The sequence below is a fragment of the Macrotis lagotis genome, chromosome X (genome assembly GCF_037893015.1).
Source record: "Macrotis lagotis isolate mMagLag1 chromosome X, bilby.v1.9.chrom.fasta, whole genome shotgun sequence".
NCBI lineage: Eukaryota > Metazoa > Chordata > Mammalia > Peramelemorphia > Peramelidae > Macrotis > Macrotis lagotis.
Genome location: NC_133666.1, coordinates 277,742,601 through 277,766,186, shown reverse-complemented (window position 1 = coordinate 277,766,186; position 23,586 = coordinate 277,742,601). Strand labels below are relative to the sequence as shown.

General features: G+C 34.0%; 1 long non-coding RNA gene across 1 annotated transcript in view; it reads right to left on the bottom strand.

Annotated features, from left to right (window-relative positions):
• LOC141500506 (uncharacterized) overlaps positions 1-22,035 on the bottom strand; it is a 31,955-nt gene extending 9,920 nt beyond the window's left edge. Inside the window, exons 1-2 of the long non-coding RNA XR_012471946.1 lie at positions 21,515-22,035; positions 6,963-7,134 (exon numbers count right to left, since the gene is read on the bottom strand). This is a non-coding gene — a long non-coding RNA (uncharacterized LOC141500506). The remainder of the gene's footprint in view (positions 1-6,962; positions 7,135-21,514) is intronic.
• Between the last annotated feature and the right edge of the window lie 1,551 nt (positions 22,036-23,586).

Sequence of the window (23,586 nt, the reverse complement as noted above, 5' to 3'; positions counted from 1 at the left end):
AGATGGATGCCAGATGGACACCATCTGCATCTATCATTAATGCACTAAAGATCCTCTGCTATAAACTAAGGAATATGGGGGAATCCAGAAGATGCATTAGAAATACATATGCAGTTAAAAATACAATCAAATAATTATCAGATGTTCCACGATAAAGGAGTAAAAGAATATTTGAATGTGATACTAAGCTGTGAAATAATGAAAAACAATTCTATTGAATAAGGGCAGCTAGGTGGTACAATGGATAGAACACTGGCCCTGGAGTCAGGAGGACCTGAGTTCAAATCTGGATTCAGACATTTAATAATGACCTGGTTGTGTGACTTTGGGTAAGTCACTTAACCCCATTGTCTTGCAAAAATAAAAACCAAACAAAAAATAGATATAATCCTAAGAATATACTCAATGACATTATTGACTGTCATATGAACTTAAAAGCTAAACTTTTCCTGAGACAGAATTGTTGTAAATCAGAAGTTAACTTTACATAGTTTATTATTAGACATTTACACAAAATTGGCAAATGATTTAAGAGTACCAAGACATGGACATCATGGTAGAATAGGACAGAAAAGTGCCCATTCATGTCTACTTCATGAAATACATAAGAGTAGCCCAACATATGTATATATGTCAAAATAGTTTAAAATAATATTTTTGAAAATATTTAATTATTTATTTTTCCAACTATATGCAACAGTAGTTTTCAATAATCATTTTTGCAAAGTTTTTAGTTTTATATTTTTACCTCCCTTCCTCCCTCCTTCCCCCAAGAGAAAGAAATTAAAATAGCTTATACATGTATATTCATTCAAAACATAAAACCATATTAATCATGTTGTGAAAGAAGAATCAAGTCAAAATGGAAAAAATATGAGACAAAAATATATATAAAATGACTTTTAAAAATTTAAGGTAATCAGCTTTGGTCTGCATTTAAACTTCACAGTTCCTTCTCTAGATATGAATGGTATTTTCTATCTAGCCTTTTAAAATTGGCTTTGTTTATTGTATTGGTAAAATGAACAAATCCATCATAGTTAATCATAAGCCAGTGTTGCTTTTAGTGTGTATAGAATTCTTATGGTTCTGTTCATTTCACACAGTATCAGTTCATAATGGACTTTCCCAGCTATTCTGAAGTCCCAATCCTTATGATTTCTTATGAAAAATAATTTTCCATCTCATTCATATACCACAATTTGTTCAGCCATTCTCCATTTGATGGACATCCCCTCAATTTCCAGTTCTATGCAACTACAAAAAGAATTCTGTAGATATTTTTGCATATGTGTTTTACTCTTTTTTTGTTATCTCTTTTGTATATAGACCCTAGTAGTAGATCACAGGGTATGAACAGTTTTACTGCCCTTTTGGTGGAATTCCAAATTGCTTTCCAAAAATGTTGGATCAGTTCACAACTCCACCAACTATGCATTAGTATCCCAGTTTTCCCACATTCCCTCCATTTTTCCTCATTTTTCTTTTTTAGTAAAATAGTTAAATCTTATCAGCATGAGGGTGTCTCAGAGTTGTTTTAATTTGCATTTCTCTAATCAATAGTAATTTAGAGCATTTTATATGACTATAATAAATTCATGTTTGACAAAAAATTGCCTAAAGAAGAAAGAAAATTCTGATGGTATTTGAGTTCCATTAAATTATGTAAACACCTATCAAGTCTCTAGATGCAAAACTTAGGGCAAAAATATATTGTTTAATTTAATTATAAATATATAAATTAAAAAAAGAAAGATATAGTGGCAAATCAAGGAGTAGCATGGGAGCTTAGGAGGCTTTAGAAAATAGGAAGAATAGATGATACAAGCAATTAATAATCAACAAAAATATTTTCAAAAATTATAATTAGTCTTTCAGGTTTGTGAAGTTCATTATATACACATTCTCTTAATTGAGTCCTAAAATATTCCTGTGAAGTAGCTTCTATAGTTTTTATGATCTTCATTTTATGAATAAGAAAACTGAGTTTCAGGGGGTGGTCATACGATTTCATATTTATGAAGTACCAGAAGTTGTATGCTTTGAATTCAATCTCCTATTTCTTTATTTAATATACCTATTATGGAAATTTGATGCAAAAGAACAACACAGTAAAATAAGGAAACAAAAATTTAATAACAGATTAGTATTTTTTGTCAGTCCTGCTTTGGACATATAGTATATTGGCTATTGATCCAGGGCAAATTAAAACCTCAAAATTCTCTTCAATGGAACATTCAAGAAAAAAGTACCAACATGCATATGAAATTTTGTCATTCAGTAGATCCATATAGAAGTGAAATTATATAGATCCAGAGTCTATCCCTATATTGATCAGTAAATTCATATTAATAAGAAGTATTCACTCAATGAATAAGTCTCAAGACCTTTCAACCATCTGTCTGACCTCCTTTATATTTATTCACTTTATAAATCATCATCCCTAAATTGCAGTGTTTAAATTTAAACACAATATTCCAGTTATATTCTGGCCAATACAGAATATAGAAGGATTATTATCTCCTTATTCCTGAAAGTTCTAGGTCTTAATTCAGCCTAACAAGACATTGTTTCTGTTTTTTATTTGGCTGTCACATCACATTGCTGGTTGAAATTAAATAGTCAAATATAGCTATCATATCACTTTTAGATAAATTGCTATCTAACCATGTCTGCCTCTGAGTTAAAAGAATCAATTTCACAATTGTAAATTATTGTAAATTTGTCTCTACTGAATGTCATCTTTTAAAAACTTAGTACTACTTTGATTTACTCTAATAATATAATCACATGTTAATAGAGCTTTTATGGTTCAACAATTCACACACAATATATATATATATATATATATGTATATATATATATATATATATATATATGGAAATTCATCTTAATGTATTTAACTCTATTCTGTTACCCATCATTAGTCTAACATCAAGAGATGAATGATAACCAATTAAATGGATTGTATTCCCCTATCCCCATGATAACCAATCATGGGGACTGCTTCCAACACTACTACATCTATTTTAATACCATAACAATCACCCTACATCTATCATCCTCTATGCAATTTACTAACTTCTGGACTTTTGAATGAGACATAGCATTCTCACACAGTTATCACCTAACCACTATCAGGCATCTACAGCAACAGCTGTACAAGTGATATTCAGAAAATTTTCATCCCACCTTACCCTACCTTTCCACAGTCATCTTGTGGCTACATAGTTAACCCTCTGCTCTAGGACAGTGACTGCAAAGTAAGCCTCTCTCTCTCTCTCTCTCTCTCTCTCTCTCTCTCTCTCTCTCTCTCTCTCTCTCTTTTGGTTAGAGAAAGTGAAACTACTGGGTTGGAAATGTTCACATATTTCATCATATTATCTTTCTTCTAAAAATACAGCCCTCTTTGAAACTTTGTTATTACAGTATAGGACACCACCATGCTTACTCTCCCTTATCCTAACTAGCAAATGAAATTGATAAATATTTGATTCTACCTCTACATCTCTACATCTCTACTACATGTCCCTTTTCCCCTATTTGTACAACCGCCCTTTATACAACTGCCCTCACCCTTACACCATCAGTTCTCATTATCTTTCATCTAGACCATTGTAACAGTTTCCTAATTGGACTTACCTCCTTCCTCAGATCTCTCCCCTCTCCAATTCAACCCCCACAAAGATGCCCAAATGATTTTCCTAAAGTGCAGATCTATCCTTATCACTCCTTTCATCAATAAACTCCACTAACTTACTGGGGAATCAAAGATGAAATGTTATGTCACCTCTCTTTCCTGTTTTTTTATAAATGTATGTTTCTGTTGAAATTTTATAATGCATACAATAATTTCTATGGTCATACATGCATATACTTTTGAAATAATTCAACATTTTCATTTTGGGTGATTGGCGCAAAAATTTTTACCAATGGAATTGAGAATAAATTTTGGAAATTACTGCTCTAACTTGTCAAAGTCTTATTGAATTTTGCTTCTGTCATCTAATATGTTTAGCTGATTCCTCCAGCTTTATATCATCTTCAGATCTGATAAGCACAACATATGTATCTTTATCCAAATTACTGATAAAAATGATGAATAACATAGGCCCAACCACACAGTTGAGAGCAAAATCACCAGAAATCTGTCAAATGAAATAGAATCAGGAGAACCAAAATTGGACACCTGGCACTACCATTTGTTAACCATATGACCTTAGACAAGCCAATTTTTCTGAATATTCAAAAGGATACCACCACATCATAGTTATGCAGGTTCATAAACTCAATTATCATTCATTATTCCTTAGTCTCACTCATCTCTCACATTGAATTTCTTGCCAAATCATGGCATTTCTCCTTCCACATACGTTATCTCTCATAAATATCCCCCCCTTTCTCCATTTACATAGCTACTACCCTTATTCAGGGACTCATTATCCTCATATGGACTATTGCAATAACCTGATTGGTCTCCTTGCCTCAATTATCTCCTTACTCCTATCCATTCTTTTAGAACCACGTCAAAAGTTTCTCAGCTATCATAATGATTTTCCCCAAACTGTAGATCTGACCATGTCATATTTTCTACTCAAATCTCCAGTAGCCTGCTACCACTTCTAGAATGAAACATAAAGTTCACTGGCATGTAAAGCACTTTAAAATCTGGATCCTTCCTACCTTTCTTGTCTTCTTAACCATCAGTGCCCTTCTTTTACTTTACAATATAGCTACAGGAGCTTATTTGTTGTTCGTTACTTTTATTTTCTTGCCTTTGCACTGACTTTACCTTCTACCTTGCACTGCTTTTCTTCCTGATCATTCCTTAGTATCCCTGACTTCCTTCAAAGCAGCATAAATGATTTAAAGCAATCTTTCATAAGACTAAAGATGTCTTTAACTTTTTCATCTGAAAACAGTTCTATCATGGAGAGAGGAGAGGAAGAGAAGGAAATAGAAAAAAATGTGGAACTTAAAAGCTTACAAAAAGATGATTGCTGAAAATGATATTTGAATATAAACGGAAAAATAAAATAACATTAAAAAAAACAAAACCATTTCAAATGCCACATTTTCATACTTGCCCAAATGTTAGTGAAATTCTAAGATAACTTTGTCTCCACTCTGTTTGTATCTTGCATGAATCTATATGTACATTGTCTCCACTATCAAACTGTAAAGTCCTGAAGGAAAGGGTCTGTTTTTTGCTTTTGTTCTTTCTATCTCTATCACTTATCACAGAGTTTAGCATATAGTTAACATCAAATAAATGCTAGTGTATTTGGTTGATTGAATTAACTCCTCTAAGACTTGTTTTGTCATTTGTTAGAGGTGAATAATTAGCGTTTACTTCTCTTGTACTTTTGGATTAAAGAATATCATGACTATGAAAATGATTTGCCAATAATAAATCTTACAAAATGTTAGCTATTATGAATCAAGGCTACAAGAATCCAAATTACAAATGTTAATTTTGTATTACTTTCTGGAAGACAAATGAAATGCTAGATTTGGTCTTTTGGTATGTCTTTGATTTTTCCATAACTTTATTTCCATAAATGAGAGAAGTGAACTCCATGCTATTCTAGTATGGATAGTTTAAAGTCACCATTTCTTTTTTTTTTTCCTTTAAAGATAATCACTAGCACTACCCACCACTACCAAAACAGTGTGAAGCATGGAGGTGATGAGCCCTGCAGAGTTATGAAAACATCATGGATTTAATTATTGTAGTATTTCCCCTATTCACATGTGGCTCCCACTAGTTTTGAAGGGATCTACATCTGACAAGGCAAATGCATAGTATTTACTGGAAGAATTGAGCAATTATGTGCAGCATGGGTAAATTACTGATACTATGGGAACCTTAATTGAATCCATTGCTAAACTCTTCTCTGTCTATATGTGCAACCTTAATGGTGTGTACAGCACAGAAAACTATGTCACCATAGATAGCATTCTTTTTTTTTCTTTTTAGAAAACAGTAACAGTGAACCATGAGGTAATCCTGCACTAGTCAGAGCCTAAATAGAGTAAGATGTTGAATCTTGGGCTCCAAATCTTGAGAGGAACATGCAGAAATTGGAGAGGGCTCAGAGGAAAACTACAAAGATGATTAAAGGGCTAGAAAATGGAATCTAAGAGGAAAGGTTAATGGAATGCTGATTATTTAGCTTGAAAAAGAAAAGATTAAGAGTGATTCAATAACTCTTTTCAGGTACAGGTATACCTTGGTGTATGACATAGACATTTTGTGAAAAAGTTAAAACTAATAAATTGAGAAAGAAAGCTGAAAGTACACCATATTTGGAATCAGGAAAAATGGATTTGAATCTTCCTCTGCCACTTTCTAGCTCTGTGACCTAAGATGAATCACTTAAACTCCATGAATCTTGTTTTGCTTACCTGTAAAATGTGGATATTTTCTAGCTACCTCACAGGGCTATTATAAGAAGCAGGTGAGATAATTAATATATATGTCAACTACCTTGCTAGGGTAATTACTTGAAAATATCTATAGATTGATTGCTTTATAATTAAATGTATACATTTGACTTCTTAATATTTTAAAAAAAGTGAGTACAAAAAATTAAAATGTCATGTTGACTATTTGTAAAGTAAAATGAATTCTAAGGCCGACTACCCCCTATGCTGATAATAATGTCCATAAAGGGAAGACTGAAGCAAGAGACTAAGTTTGGGAAAAACGATTTCCCTTTTTGGTAAGATCTTTTAAATTCCCTACTCTGTTTTCTTTAAAGTTCAAATATGTGTGGTTATGCATTCTCTTTTTGCTACATTCTCTTGGATAAGGTTGAAATCCTATTAAAAATCACCCATCATCTTCACAAATTCTTGTTGTATTCTCTGGAAATTAGAATTGTAAATGTGTTCAACATATTTGAGCAAGATTTGTATAGTTATTTTCCACATAATTACAGATCTGTTAAATTTCTTACAGAGAGATGGAATAGTTTGCTCCCCACAAATCTGCTGATTCAATTCATTTCTTTTCTTCAAGGCTTTGCTCAGTACAACCCCTTCCATGAGACTTTCTCTGGTCAATCAGACAGTGAACAAACATGTATTAAGCTCTCTTCTTGTACTTGCAGTAATACAAAGGCACTAGAACTGAAAAATCAAAAACAAAACAATTAAACACAAGAAGTTTTTCATTCAACTCTTATAAATGGAACTCTATTCAAAATAAATATAGACTAATTGAATATGATCTCCCTTCTTGAATTTTTCATCCTAGTGGGAATGAACTTCTATTTGTAGTACCTCAGTGGTACAATGAATAGAGTCCTGGACTTCTAAGTTTAGGAAGATCTGAGTGCAAATCCTGTCCCATACTCTGATCAACTGTGTGACCCTGGGAAAGTCAATTAATCTTTGTCTGTCTCAGTTTCCTTATCTGTAAATGGGGACAACAATAGCACCTACCTCACAGGAGTGTAGGGAGGATAATATTTTTGAAGTACTTACCACAGTATCTGGCTTAGTATTTGTCAAAACAACTCCTTTGCAGCAATATTCAGAAATGTATATCAAGAATAATTAAAGGGGCAGCTAGATGGTGCAGTGGATAGAGCACCGGCCCTGGAGTCAGTAGGACCTGAGTACAAATCCGACCTCAGACACTTAACAACTTCCTAGCTGTGTGACTTTGGGCAAGTCACTTAACCCCATTGCCTTGCAAAACAAAACAAAGCAAAAATAATAAATAGGGACACAGTGAAGATCTGATTGAACAAAAAGGGAGCTTGCTCTATTGCATTTGGAAAATTGCAAAGCTCTTCTAAGGACCCCAAATGTCTCTGGGAAACAAATGTCTGATGTTATTAAACATGTTTGATAAAGGGGAAAATAAACATTAAGGACCATTATAGGTTAAGCTCAAAGGGACTGTAATCATGTAACTTTTTAAGAAATAGTCATAATTAACTCTCACTAGTTTACAGGCTTTCTTCACCTTAGGATAAGTTTTTCTTGCCATTACTCAATATGAAATTTGACAAAAGGGTAGACCTTTCTTGATCCCCATTAAAAATCTCTCAATACTAAGTAGTAGGGTACATTTGTAATTCTTAAAAAAGGTCAGCAATGACATATTGTTAAGTCCCAGTTAGTGAGACTAATGAATTACCTATGTGGTGGCATATATTTGAATTTAGATTATTTCAAGTTATAATTATGCAAAATATGGTAACTTTTTCCAGACTAATGGAAATATGCAGTGAAAATGCAAATAATGTAATCACCTCAGGAAAATTTATTAGGTTTATTAAGGAAGACCTAGCTGTAGTCAACCAACAATCATCCCTTAATGATACCAATATAAGTCTATTTGTAACATATACATTTGCTGATGAGGTTGTAAAAAATTCTATTTTTATACTTTGGTGAAGGCTATATAAATGGCTCAGCTCTTTAGAGACTTCTTTTTTTTTTTTTAGGGTTTTGTATTTTTTTCCCAAGGCAAATGGGGTTAAGTGGGTTGCCCAAGGCCACACAGCTAGGTAATTATTAAGTGTCTGAGGCCGGATTTGAACCCAGATACTCCTGACTCCAGGGCCGGTGCTCTATCCACTGCACCACCTAGCCTCCCCTAGAGACTTATTAATGTGATAATTCAGTTTTCAATATAAGTAGTTTCTCTTTTCTATCTTTGGAACCATCATTCAATATGAGAAAGGCTTGGGGAAGAAAGGAAGAAAGGTCTCTTTCCTCTCTACCTCTAGTCTACTCCTAGAATAAAAAGAAAGAAAAATATGAAGATTTAATTAGCTGAAGTATCCAATATAGAAAACTTGCCACATTTCCTGTAATGAAATAGTCTATTCATTTTTTTCCTGCTTTATGGGAAAAAATGTGAATTCCACATTTATAACATAAAATAACTACATATTTAAAAATCTACATTTAAATGATAGGCAAAGTATTTGCTACATTGCATTCTTGTGGAATAAAACTTTCCAGAAAACAAAGCCTTTCAGTTTTCAGTTAAAGGAAAAATAGAATGTCTTATTAATATAAAATGACAAAAATATTCCAGAAATATGCAGAATTTACCTGTCAAATTTCAAATGTTAAAAGTTTAAAGAGTTCCAGCAAAATTCACAAGTAAATATTTTCAATTTCTTTTTTCAAGACAGAAGATACCTCCCTTTTTCACTCACAGACTTCACCTCACTGTAAATAAGGCTAGAAGCTTTCACCTACTCCATTTCTAACCTGGACTTGCTTGTCCCTCCTTAGGCATCCTGGTAAACTCTTGGAGATATTGCGGCTGAACTCAGTGCAAACACCAGAACAGCTTCATTCCTAAGCTCTCAACAAATGTCAGTTTAAAAATATCAATATTATATTGGTGTTGTCATATGGATGCATGTCATGGAACATTAGTTTTTGAAAACTTAAAAATAAATGTCTTGTGAAAATCGATGAAGAGTGACATGGTAAGCCTAAGTAAGGTCTAACACACAATAAATAAGGAACTTTGAAGAAGTGCTGAAGGAAAGAATGTCAACAAAGGAATGTATGATTGGCAACTTAAGTTGATCATGTTTCAAGAGCAAGGGATGACCAGTGGATAGTCCATGTGTCCTAATATTATCCTACTTTTGTCAGGTAAAAGCAAAGAGGGATTATCAAACATCATATGAAACCCCTATTGTGTCCATTGGAAGGCATGGATAAAATCTGCACAGGATGGGCAGGCATGGTTATTTTGTGATCTGCACCCTTACAGTGTACAACCACATGATGAAATCACACATTCAATACAAATATTGAAGGGGGAAGAGAGAACTAAGCAAAGTACTGCCAAGAATAGATGGAATAACATGATTGCTTCCTGTTTGGCTGACAGTAAGCCCAATGGGAAAATGGGCCAATGAGCTCAATTTGGAACATTCAAGAGGGTAAATTCCAAAATTAATCTCAAATTATTCCAAAGAGAAGATGTCATTTTAATCTGGAAACTTGAGGGGAACATATGACTCCTAGTACAGAAGGAATCATGAACCAGGCTAATCCTAGTCAAAGATAATGTTCAAAATTTAGGTATAATTCAGTCTGCAACTGGGTACATTATTATATCTATTTCTAATTATCTTCTGTTATATATATTGCTAAATTTGTACCTTTTCTTTTCTGTTACAAATGAAGTTCCAAAAATCCTTTTATTGTTTAGAAACTATGGAGGCAATTGGTAAAAGAGTAAGCAAGAAGTATATGTTGAGAACAGGGATATTGTGGAGATAGTGGGAGAATAATAAGATCAGGGTAGAGCAGGACCCTGAACTCAGGAAGCCAAGGTAACTGAGGGAAACTTCAGGAGGCTCATGCTTCAGACTGGGGTTCTATGATTAAGAATTTTCTTAAGTAAAGAAATGTGAAGGGGCAAAAGACATATAAGTCCCCTAGACTGGTGCAAAGTAGGGGTCAAGGAAAAGTGACTGGAAGTCAGAATTCTAAGACCCAGGGCTTTATCCTACATGACCACTAGATAGAAGACTAAAAATTTCATCAGGGAAAGAACTCTATTTTTTTTCCTTTCTCACCTTTCAAAATACTTATCTTCTTACAATAGTCTACTTCCATGAAACCTTCTTTATAAAGCTTTCCCTGTTGACTACAATGAAAAAATTCTTCCCCTCTTCAAATTGTTCCTTTGGCAAATGAGAGATCCAAACCAATTCTATCACATTCTATTATATACTTCATTAATATGGAGTTTTCTTGAATGAATTTATGATACAAGGATTTATTAAAGTGCTTATTATGTTCCAGGCACTATGCTGAAGACTGAGGCTCAGGACACAAAAGAAGGGCAGCCCCTGCTCTCAGGAAATTTGCATTCTTATAAAGGAAGAAAAACGTATAAAAGAATGTTGGTCAGACAGGTATTTTAGACTGGAAAAGTCTATATGGCAATTAACTGACATGATTATTGCTCCCCAAACTAATGTTGAATGAATTGGTGGAAGATAAATTGTTGTGAGGAAATTCTTTGTGATATGTGAACTGCTATTTAAATAAGAATTTATATTTTGATTTATTCCATATTTGATGGATCTTATAACAATTAGAAGAAAAGAAATGATAATAGCGATAGTGGATAATGTTAACCTGTTTACAGCTATCATTTGCATTACTGCCCCTGAAGAGATAGATTATACACATTTATTTTAGTAGAATTTCACATTTTAGGTAAAAACATATGCCTGGTTTATATGTAAATTGTGTATGTGTATACTTTTTATCAACAAACTATCTTTTATTTATGAAAATGATATTACTGAGATGCTTTCAATAGATCATTAGTTTTGAGTTGCTAGTGATTATAGATTCATCTTGAGCTAGTCATATTCTTTCTCCAGGTACTATTAGTGATTAGCATCACACATATGCCAGGCAGCTGGATGAAGTTAGTGAATAACGTAAGCATGAATTCACTTTTTTCCTTTGGTCAATATTTAGATCAAATCAGTGACTTCATCTTCATTAGCACTTGGAGATATTTAATTAACTAAGACAACTACTGCAGATTAGTCATTAGCATGTTCTAGATAAAACAATTTTTAATTTTTTTAAATTGTGAAATTCTATACAAACAAGCATTTCAAGGTTTTTAAGAACAGCAAAGAAAATTATAATGGATTGTAAACTTGGTTATTCACAACTAGAAAAGAAATGAATATACTGTCTAACAAAGTAGTAACAAAATTGTTCTATTTATATTTCCTTCTGCACTCCCCCCCTGCATTTAAATACTCTATTTTCTTTTAAAATAAGAGTGAGATGTGAAAAGAATCAATTGATTTGGTGATGATTTTAACATTTAAAAAGCTCTATAATGATAGCCACTCTGTTTTCTCATATGTAAAATGGAACATAATGATACATTATTTTTCTGAGAGGAGGTTATGTTGCAAGGAAAGACTAAATATAAGGTATTATTATTTTAGCAGACAAAATAAGAATTTATTTATTTTTGAGTGGGAAGAGGACAGATTTGGCAGCCCAAACAAGCTGAAAACCTTATCAAAATGACAGATCATATAGTAAGTCCCTGGTGATTCTGAGTCTTAATCCGCCTTTTTACCCCCCCTTTCTGTGTCATACAATCAATAATTGTAAGATTTGTCATTAAAATCATTAAACCAGATGTTTACCATTACAGATTTGAAATGTTGCCCTTTTGTTACACGTTTGTTGTGGTTGCATATCCCTTAGAAGCCAAGAGACAAAATTTATTGAGGCAAAGATATTATTTATCAATTCTTCTCTCAATATCATAGCTTCATTCAATGAGTAGTCCCCTATGACACAATTTGAAACACAGCTTACCATCTGAAAGACATATAGAATACTTATGTTCCTAAGTGCATTTCTCAGAACTGTGTTCTGTTAACTTTGTTCTATTTCTCAACAAGGAATGAATTTTTTTTCAGTGAGAAATCAGATTCATTATCCTATCATTTCCCTAAATTATTCTCTAAAGACCTTACACAACTTTTTTTTTTTGAGATGCTAGATGGCACTGCTAGTCAAGAGTTTGTCTAGTACAGCTGGCTTTCATAAAAGTAATTCTACAAGTTGCAAAAGAGCATGTAAGATATGATTTAATCTAAAACGTAAATGTATTTGGAGTTGTGTGCGGGGAGAGGTTTATAGGGAATTCATAATATTGTTTCTTTAAGAAAGTGATTCAAATAGAGGTCCTTTAAAAGAAGTAAGCTATAAATTTACACTGGTATAAAAGAAGAACTAAGGAAGATTTACAGGTCAATTGTTTTGCCTTGATAATTAGAAGAATTAATATAATAAATTAATCTGAGGGTACATTAGTTTTTGTTTGTTTTGTTTGCTTGTTTTAGGAGAGAAGATGGTAGGACAAGAAAGAGATACAGAAATAGTTTGTAAGAATCAATGTCACCATATATAAGAGGTAGTATTGATTTTCCTCTAAGTACAGAGTTTTCCATAAAAGGTGCATGGGGAATGTCTTTCCCTCCTTCTTTCCCCGAATCCTTAGCCCTTGAGATAAAACCTCAACTTCCTCTTATTTTATTGGAATTTTGCTGAATCAAAACAGCATCCTGTTCTCAGGTAATTTATGTTGGCCGCTGCTTAGACCTGAGTAAATGGGTATGGTTTCTGTTAAAAAGCAATAGCTTTACACCCCAAGGGCGATTAAAAACCTGCACTCAAAGAAACTTAGGAACCTGCAGTCCTTCCTATGCTGCATAAAGATTTGTGTCTTGAATAAGTTTATACAATGTTATTGTCTGTTCCTTCTCTATGTTTAGTTAGTATCAAATGCCCTTCTTTTGTTTATTGTGCAGTAAGCTCACAAAGAAACTGCAAATTCTCAGCCTTTTGTGAGGACATTTGGATACCCTGCCCTAAGGTTCCGATCATCCAAACGGAACCTTCAACATTCTGACCATTGGCTGGGTCACTGGCTAAGCCTTCAAGACTCACCTGAGTAACTCGAGAATCCCCTTCAATCTCCCTCTTTGATTTGCCTTTCACAGGCCAGTACTTTTTATTTCTTCTCCTCTGTCTGCTATCATGTTAACAAGCAAAGTAGAATCTCAGCAGCTCATTGACAGCATAATAAAATGGGATTAGAATTTCACTGTCTGAAGAATGGCTTACTTTAGGGTTTTCTACTCAAACCAGGGCTTGTGTGTGCCTCAGTGATCAAAAAAACCAAACAGAGATGACTGGCCATTTAGGAGTCTTCCCTCATGTTTCCTGACCATGGTGGACAAAAACTGCTCAGAGAGAGACTTGCAAGTCCAAAGAGCCCAACTTCCTATGTTTCCTAGCTATGACACTGAGACCTGGCCCCTGCCTGGATTGTTTTTGTCCGATTAATAACTAAGGCCTCATTTAGGCTTTTGGATTTTTGTTGGAGGGGATGCAAATGATAAATGTTTTGCAACTAAAGAATGAATTCCTGCTGTTTCCTATTAGGGGTCTTTTGAGAATTTATTTTTTTTTTCACAAGAGGAATGTTCTGAAAATCCTCTGTGCTGCTTTCTGAGGTGAATGCTAGGCTAACTACCTCATGGCTACTGGAGACTAGCACCTTCCACAGATATCCTTACAGAACATAAATAAAACTTTTTAAAGACTAGAAAGACAGAGATGCTTGTTGTGTAAGAACATTCCAGGCCAGCATAATGGAATATTGTGACAAAGAACCTCAAGTTAATATCTAATCTAAAATACACGGGGAGGCTTTGATCCTTCTAACTAGGCTGACCAAAACGACGAAAGCAAATTGTTTTAATTGTGTTTATATTTTCAAACCGCATTTTCCATATACAATTAAGTTACTTAAAAAAAATTCTCTAATTGAAGGGACTTGTCTTTAATAATAAGGTCTGGGTTTATTTGATTAAAATGTGATTTGGCTTAGACAGATGTCTAATGTTGTTTTCATTAACCCAATTACATTTTCTTTGCTGTGATATTGGCCTGCACTGAATCTTACATGCATGTATTTCACTGTGGATCATCAGGTGGCCAATCAACAAATGAATAAATCCCTCCTAGAATAAATAGCTTGGAGTTTTGTAAGTTCTATTTCTCAGTCTTTCTGTATTCTGCATAATTTAAGTACCAGAGAAGTATGTGGCATAAATGAATAATGTATATGTGTATTGGTTTGCATGTGATGGAAAGCTGAGCAAATAAAATGGCTTTAAAGTGGTCTATATATTATTAATTATTGCAACAGAATAACCTTAAATTGCCCAGGCCACTTTATCAGGAGCATGGGAACTAAAGAATTTCTGCAACACAACAGCATAACAATTCCTGTAACAGATTATGTTCTTCAGTTGGCCTCATTCTCCAGCATTCAAATCCAGGTCAGAGTTGCTTTCTAAAGCAAAGGCATGGTAAGGAGCAGCATATAAGCCTTTTCCTTCTGTGCTATGTCTGTGGACTGCCATAGATATCATATACTATATTCAGAAGATTTCAGCAGTAGACATTTTTAGTAAGATCAGTGTGGCATCCCAACATGTTATTTCATACTGTAACAAATGGAGTGCATATTAAATGATCTGCAGTTGGATTTCTGTTTTGGTTTGAAAATCAGAAGAATCCTCAGAAATAATTTAGACTAGGACTCCCAAGGTGATTATGAATAGATTTCAGGGAGTTCATGAACTTGAATGTGAAAAAAAAATCACATTTATTTTCACTAACTTTTAACTGAAATTGAGAATTTCTTTCACTTATGAATAGAGGTAGTAAACTAGAGTAGTATTTGACTTCACCAATGTGGCAAAGGAGTTCATGACAAACAAAAAATATTAAACATCCCAGATTTTAAAAAACTATTTATTTTACAGTTGAGACATATTTGCTATATTTGCAGATAGGGATATTGAGGAAGCTTTTTTTGACTTGCCCCATGCCACAAAATTAACTGGCTAGCAGATCTCAGCATTTCCTTCTGAAAGTTTATGCTGTCCCCATAGTGAACTCTAAGAAATGTAAAACTTAACACATGCAAAGGTGATAGATTGGTCAAGTTGTTGCTAATTGTATATGACTTTAGTATTATAAAAAACATTTCTCAGACGAATTTGTTAATTTTGTTTTAATTGTGTGAGCCTTCTCTAGGTTAATTAGTATCCAAGCAAATCAGATGCTTTATCCCTCTTTAATACTTTCATCTCAGGGTGATAGTTGCCTGAGGTTGCAGTGTTTTTGATTAACTCTACATGATAATGAAATCCATGAGAACAACACTGGCAGGAGTTCTCTTTCTGATGTTACATATAAAACGGCGGAAGTCTGACAATATTTAACGCTCAGCTCTCTGTGTGTGTGTGTGTGTGTGTGTGTGTGTGTGTGTGTGTGTGTGTGTGTGTGTGTGTGTGTGTGTGTGTGTGTGTGAGAGAGAGAGAGAGAGAGAGAGACTGACACTCTTTTTGAGACTAAACTGAAAACTCATTATGAAAGTGTGAGGAATTATTTTCATCTATTATTCTTGCTATTTTGTAAGGTGTCTCAAGGTGAAGAGTTCAATCATTTTATTGGGGTGAAGAAATTACTTAAGAGGACTACAAGTCAGTCTCTGTGCTCAACTATTTTACTATGGCAAAGGATTGAAAGTCACAATGGCAAAAAGATGTCCATAACTGAGGATTTTAAGGAGTGACTATAAGGAGATTTAAAGGATTTGCATTGTGGAACAGCTTCCCCCCAGTTTGACAATCTACCTATAATTTATTAGTTAAATCTAAAGAATTGTCTCAAGTGTATGAAATTAAATGGCTTGCCCAAGGTCACCCAGTTTATATGGATTAGAGGCAGGATAAGATTTCATGTCTTCCTGACTTCAAGGTCAGCACTCTATCTTCCACTCAAATTATCTCATAATCATGGGAATATGCTACAAATGCTTAGAATTTTAGTTTGCAAAACATTCTATATACATGGCCTTTGTAATGCTCATGGAAGTAGTACAAGTAGGCTTCATATCCTATTTATGAAAAAGCTCATGTGGAAGAGAAAGAAAATTTGGCCTATTTAATTTCTAAGGTACCAATAGGATGAATTGATAGAATTCAAGGAGAGGTAAATTTTGCGATGACAGAAGGAAAACCTGACAGGTACTCAGTAGTGGGATGGGGCTGTAAGTCAGGAGGCAATGGCTTCCATTTACTAGAGATCTTCAAGCAAAGATTAGATGATCAATCACAGGTTGGGAATTTTGCTGAAGAATGTCTTGGTCAGGTATCACTTGCACTAGATGACCTCTAAAGTCCCTTCTAATGCCGAGATTCTGTGATCCTACACACAACTATTCAAATTAAGCTAAGCCCTGTTGATCACTGGGCTTTCTTTGTGTTCCTTATGTTCTGAGCTAGAGGACATTTACTGCAGGCAAAAAATAACTAAGTGGATAGGGTTGCCAAAGACAGCTGGGGGTTAAGAAAACAACAATAATTCAGTTGTCCAGATGCAGCATAAGACTCACTAGTGGGAGTTCACATTTTTCATGCAGCTTCTATTATGAGATGGTCATTTTGATTATAGATGCCTATCATGTAAAATTGTTAAGACTGTAGGCAGAGCTCATACTTTGTTATACAGTAATTCCTATAACAAATGTAATTAAAAGAAAATGTGAAACTGTCCAGAAAAGGAAACTAATTTTTCTGTATTAGTAGGTGCCACCTTCCAATTTGATATCTGCCAAGATGTGTTTCTGAATCCAAAAGGAGATATAAATCTATGAAGTAGTCCATGAACTTAGCATTTTATTAAGTATGGAATAAAAAGATCACAGTATTAGAATAGGAAGGTTATCTGGTCCAAACCCCACTCATTTCATAGTTGAGGAAACTGAGGCTCAGAAAGGCAACATGATTTGTTCATATAGAATATGGTAAAGCTCGGATTGAACTCAGATCTGACTCCAAACCTAATTCTTTTCATTGATTCAAAGAAAATCATTTCTCTCTGACTCAGTTTCTTTGGGATGAGCTAGATGCTGCTGTGGAGGAAGTGTTTGGGTCTCAGAAACTTCCTAACTATATGATCCTAGGTGAGTCACTTAATTCTGCCTGCCTCAGTTTCCTCATTTGAAAAATAACCTGGGGCAGGAAATGCAAACCATTCTGTATCTTTACCAAAAAAACCCCTCAAATAGGGTCATGAAGAGTCCAACATGATTGAAACAATTGAATAACAATAATAATTTCTTTAAAATAAAGGGGCTTTTGTTCCTTAAAGAATAAAAACAGCTTTTAAAAGAAGTGAAAACCATTAAAAGCTAAATTAAGGCTTATACCAAATCAAGAAGAGAAACAGAATGCAAAACAATTGAGATTTCACTTCATACTCCCAAAATTGGGAATGATGGAAAAAAAGAAAAGATTTAAAATTAGATGGGCTATGGAAAGAAAGTCATGATAACCTAAGATTGTTGTAGCTGAGGACTGGTTCAACTATTATGGAAATCAATTAGGAATTAAATTTTTAACTGACTAATATGTTCATCAAGACACCCAAGGTGATCAAAGAAAGATATAAAGGTCTCATACATCCCAAATATTCATAGCAACACAGAATTAGAAATAAAACGTATATAAACTGATGAGAGTATTTATGTATATTTTGAAGTGACAAATAAAAAGGATTCAGAAAAGCATGAAAAGAGTTAAATGAATTGATGCTAAGTGAAGGAAGCAAAATCAGAAATATAAGAATAAAAAATCATTTCATATTATAACATTAAAGAAAGGGGGCCTAGGGTATAATGGATCTTCCTTTCCATAGGGTTGGAATTAGATGAGGGCTGAAGTTCCAACTTTTAAATTCTGTGATTTTGCTATATATACAATTGGAGGAATATGGGTGTAGATTGTGAATATGCTGTCAAATGTGAGGGATGCATTAATGATTGACTTTGCTGTGTATCCTTATTTTTAGAATCTTTGTTGTAAGGGAAAATGTTTTCAATAGAAGAGAGGGTTGGAAATGAATGTAGCAAAAAAAAAAAAAAAGATAAAAGAAAAAGAACCAAAAACTAATAATAGTATTCATATAATACTTTAAAAATTTCAGAATACTTTAGAATTTCTTTCATTGATTCTGACAACTATGAATTGGTGAGTTAACTGCTATTATGAACCAAATTTTTCCAAATAAGGGAACTAAGATAAAAGGATTCCAGTTCTGGTTTTCTCAAGTTCATCATTCATACTTTATCCACTACACTACTACCTAGAGAGGTTTGGATTATTACCCCAAATCAAAACATTGAAAGTAGCTTCAGAAGTCACTTAGTTGTACTAATTAGTGTCCAAGGTCTCATCCAGCTCTTAAGTTCAAGGATTGTACACCAGGAACTTGTTTCCAAAAAAAAAGTTTCTGCAGCATTACTTAAGTGAATTTATCATCAATAAGAAGACTACTACATGCAGTTACTTGGCCTTAATGATCAGAATCCAGAGAAAACTCCTATTCTGTATTTTTTTTTAAATTTGACCATCAAAAAGTACAGTCAGTTCACAATTTTTAAGAATGTTACTCATTTGAATGATCAGTAAAAAGCTACATTATAAAAGATTATCTAGTTTCCTGATACAGTAATTTAAATTCACTAATGCATTTTTCTTTTCTGTTTTCATAATTTGAGAACCACAAAGCATTCACTCCTTTTTTAAACTATCTCAAGAAATTTTAATGCACTTTGACAGATGCTTACAAAGCATGAGGCCAATTTTTCTAACTTCATTAAAAATCCATTTCACATAAATTGAGTCATAGAAAGTGGGACTTAAGGTATATAATGCAGATATGTATATCTAATGCACAACTGGATGGCCCTATCTTCCCTAAAGGAAAACCAATAAGGCAATAAAAAGAGAAAGGAAAAAAAAAAGTTAAGGAAGCTCCTCTATCAGCAACAAAATAATAAAATAATGAACTACAAAGCTAGTAAATTAGATAAACTGGTGTCATAAAGAAACCCATCCTGGCTCATTAAAAGCTAACATCTGAAACCACTAAGCTATCTGTTCCTTACAATTTCAGTATTGCAAAGGTGCTAAATTACAGGGATCACATTAACTCTTCATACATTTAGACTGTTTTATCTGAAACTCCAAGATAAATGCTCAAAGTAAGATTATTTACTTTGAAAAGCTGTTCGAGAGTACTGTGATAATATATATTTCTTTACTATGACAGACTTTAATGGCAGACAGAATCTCTGACAAAAACTAGTTTGTGCTCAGCTGGCATACTCTGACATGGAACCAGACCTACTTATCAACACAGGCATGCTCACTGGAAAGATAGCTACTGATTCTTAGAAATCAATCTATTACTTTGTCCAGTTTAGCTATTGGTATTACTGCTAAGAAAAATTCAATTAGAAGAATCAATATTTTAAGAACATTTGATACTAATTTAGTACCAACATTTAAGAAACACAAGTGACATTAAGATACCCAAACCAATTATTTTGTAAATATTAAGCTTTCCAATAAGGTTTTAACCAAATAGCAACCACGTGATGAAAAACAGCTGTTTCAATTTGAAATCATGTCTACTGAATATTTCAAAGCACTTTTATTTAATCTCCTATTTGTTTTGAAAACACTACATTTTACCAACAGGGTGTGGAACTTCTGTTTGGATTTTTGCTATAACTTTAAATGCAATTTCACACTTTAAATAAGTTATTCAAAATTTTTTCCTGCATATATACTGAACAAAAATTAAACCAAAAATTAAGATAATAAATGGATTAAAAATAAAACATTTTAATGTGAGGAATAAACCTATTACACTAAACAAGAATTGGAAAATTTCTGAAAATAGTGAATGAAAGAGCTGAAAGTACTTATTTGTATTTTCCTATTCACCTGAAATTCTTTCAATATGATTTTAATTTGTATTGGCATATTGGATTGAGTAATTCCTTTCTCTGAATATGCAAATTTGGATGTTCTCTCTATGTATATTGCATATAGTCAGGAATGGTTACTTTCTTTGAATTCGATTTATATAATACTGCATTATCTTACTTTTAATTTTCTTATTTGATCAGTGTTGATCAAAACAAAAGCAACAACATCAATAAATTTCTTTAAATGTATCAGTAGAGAGGGTTACTAATTAGTAACTAAGAGAAAATGACCCCCCACCCCACCCCTTTGGCTATCCATTGTGGTTTGCCTTAGTGGAGAAAGGCAGTAGTTACTAATGTTGCTGGTAAGCATTTTTTTTTCTTTATAGTCTTTGGCAGGTGATTATTTTAACTTGGTTTTGAAAGTCATCATGGCAGTGGCTTATCTGTGGACACAGGGGTAAAAATACAACAGTATTTCTTGAATTATGCAAATACAGACAAGAGTGAGAAGAGTCAGCTACATGGAATGGAACTTTGGAAGATTTCTGGAACGCAGAGGGTCATACGAAGGACTGATCTCTCCTTAATTTTGCCTACAGTTGGGCATAAAAAAAATGGGACACGTTTCTTTAAGTTATAATAGTAATTCTTTGTTTCTGTCACTCTGATATATTAATATGAGAAATGCAGTTCAGTTTTCAGCATACTTTAGCCAGTAACCGATAATCTGCATTTGCGCTTCTTCCTTTTGCACCGTTTTCCTTCTTTTCTTCCTGAGGTGCTTATTTTGCTTAAGAGTCCTGTCAAGCTCTCTCTGAACACGTTATTACTCCCTGCTTCAGCTTCTGGCTTCTGTGTTTCTAATCAGGGTATCCATTAAACAGTCACGGGGTTATTGTTTGGTTATGTTTGCAGTTAGTAGCTCTTAGCTTTATCTGCTCAGTGGTGGTTTACAAATTCTTGCTAATGCTAAATTAGAACAGTAATTTCTGCCGGCTTCTACAATTCTTTTCCCTCCCCCACTCCTTCTCCTTGCTTGCTGTGAGCCTGGTATGGGGGAGGGGAAGGGCCCTGCCAAGGGATGAAAAGCTTTAACATACTCACCCTGTGGGACTGAGGTTAAGGAAGATCACAGTTGTCTCGCCTGGGGATCTGGATCTCATTAATGTCACCAAGTTGCACTGAATCCTCTGTGGCAGTAAGCTGGACTCTTCCTGCTGTTAACAGGCCTTAAAATGAACTGAAGTTCACCAAACTTTCTGCAGCTAAATAAACCCCCCGGGGGTTAATGGAAGGGAAAAAATGTCTCCACCCGCAGAAGAGTGGGACAAATGGGATCGTGTTAGGACCACAGCTCCAGGCAGCTGTTTGATGTCGACAAGGAGACTCAAGGGCTAAAAGAATATTATTTGGGTGCCCCTCCTCTAGCTCATAACCTGCCTCCCAAATAGACCCTAAATAAAGTGAAGCCTGAAGTGCTACTCAGATGAGTCTTTCCAACTTTTTATCTGGAGTCCTTCTTGCTTTCCGAACCATTCGAGTCCTGGCTTTGCAACCTAGTCCATAAGGACTGCAAATTGCTAAACCTTTAAGGTACAATTTAAAAATGGACTTGGAAGGATTTTCTTCGGATCCACTTAAGGCTTTGCTGAAAAGAAAGGTACCTTCCATAGTAAATGCAATGCAGCCTGGTTGATAGACTAAAAATTTTTTTTTAAACCTGTCTTGTGGTTTCATAGGAAGAGGACAATCCTCTAGATCTGTAATCATCTAAGAGAATTGCCTGTAGCTAGTTGAAGATGCCCAGAATCTCCAAACCAGTCTGTGTCAGGAATGGGACTGAAATGAAGTCATCCTGACAAATCATTGTTTCATTCTGCTTCTTAGGAAAGAAATTTAAGTAGATAGGATAGTTTACAAGAGGGAAGCACACATCTTTGGGAATGCATTAAAAAAAACAACTAGGGTATAAATATTACACAAAGCAAAACAGATTAGATTTTTTTATGCTGATTATTTTCCCTCTAAATAACTATCATGGATCAGTTTGGTCTATACTTCATTATTTTAGTTAATTCCAAAATGAAGCCAAGTAGGAAATAGTTCCTTGAATAAGGGGAAGTATTTTCCATAATTCATAATTGCCTCTTCAGAGCAATGCACATACACATACACATATGTAATATGTATGCATATATGTATGTAGTATGTATGTAATTTATGTGTGTATATATACATATATACACACATACATACATATATATATATATATATGTAATAGAAATTGTGCAAGGTAGAAAACCCAGTAACAGGTTCAAGAGATCCTTTTTCTGCTTTAGCTGTGGCTTCCCTCTCTACTGCTATTACTCAGAGCTCAGGGAAGAAAACTTTACTTTAAAAGAAATAGTCACTATCCAGTCTATGGAGTTTTCAACTAATGAGGCTCTTTAGACCAATTACTGACTTAATACCTGTCAATCAGCAAGCAGAATACAAGGACAGGCTTGTACTAATTGGAAAGAAGGCCAATCAGAATTAGTGAGATCTTTGAGTAAGGACAATGCTTTTGGAGACACATAGTTGTTTTATTACTTTAATGTTCACATCACAACAAGAACCAAATCAATAAAGTCTACTTTTTAAGCTGTTCTCTAGTTTAAGTCCTGAATGAATATTGCCTTCTTTGGTACTCCCTGCCCTTTGACTTTTGTGCAGCACCAGCAGTCATCATTAACCAGGTGGGGCTTATAGCTACTGTAAGCTCTATGGAATCTACTAAAATAGAATGTAACAAAAATGAAAAGTCTGAAGGAGTTGACAGGCTGAGGGAAATGGTGGCAAAGGGCTCAAGTACCTCAGGATCCATTTATTAAACAGTGGAGCACCTATTAAGTGAAGACACAACATTGACTTGTAATTAGCATATCAATTATTTGTATGTCATTGTTGCTTCAGAGGGCATGATGATGCTTGGAAACAAGCTGCTTCTTTCCCCTGCATAAGGCAGGAAGTCATTTCTTCCTTCAACATTTTTTATTTTTTATTAATTTCTGCAAGGAACTATTATGGAAAGAGTCCATCCTCTTTTATATGAACACAAATAAGAAAATAGATATTATATTATATTATATTCATGTTTACTGCTAATATTCATATTCAAAGGAAGTTATTTTGGA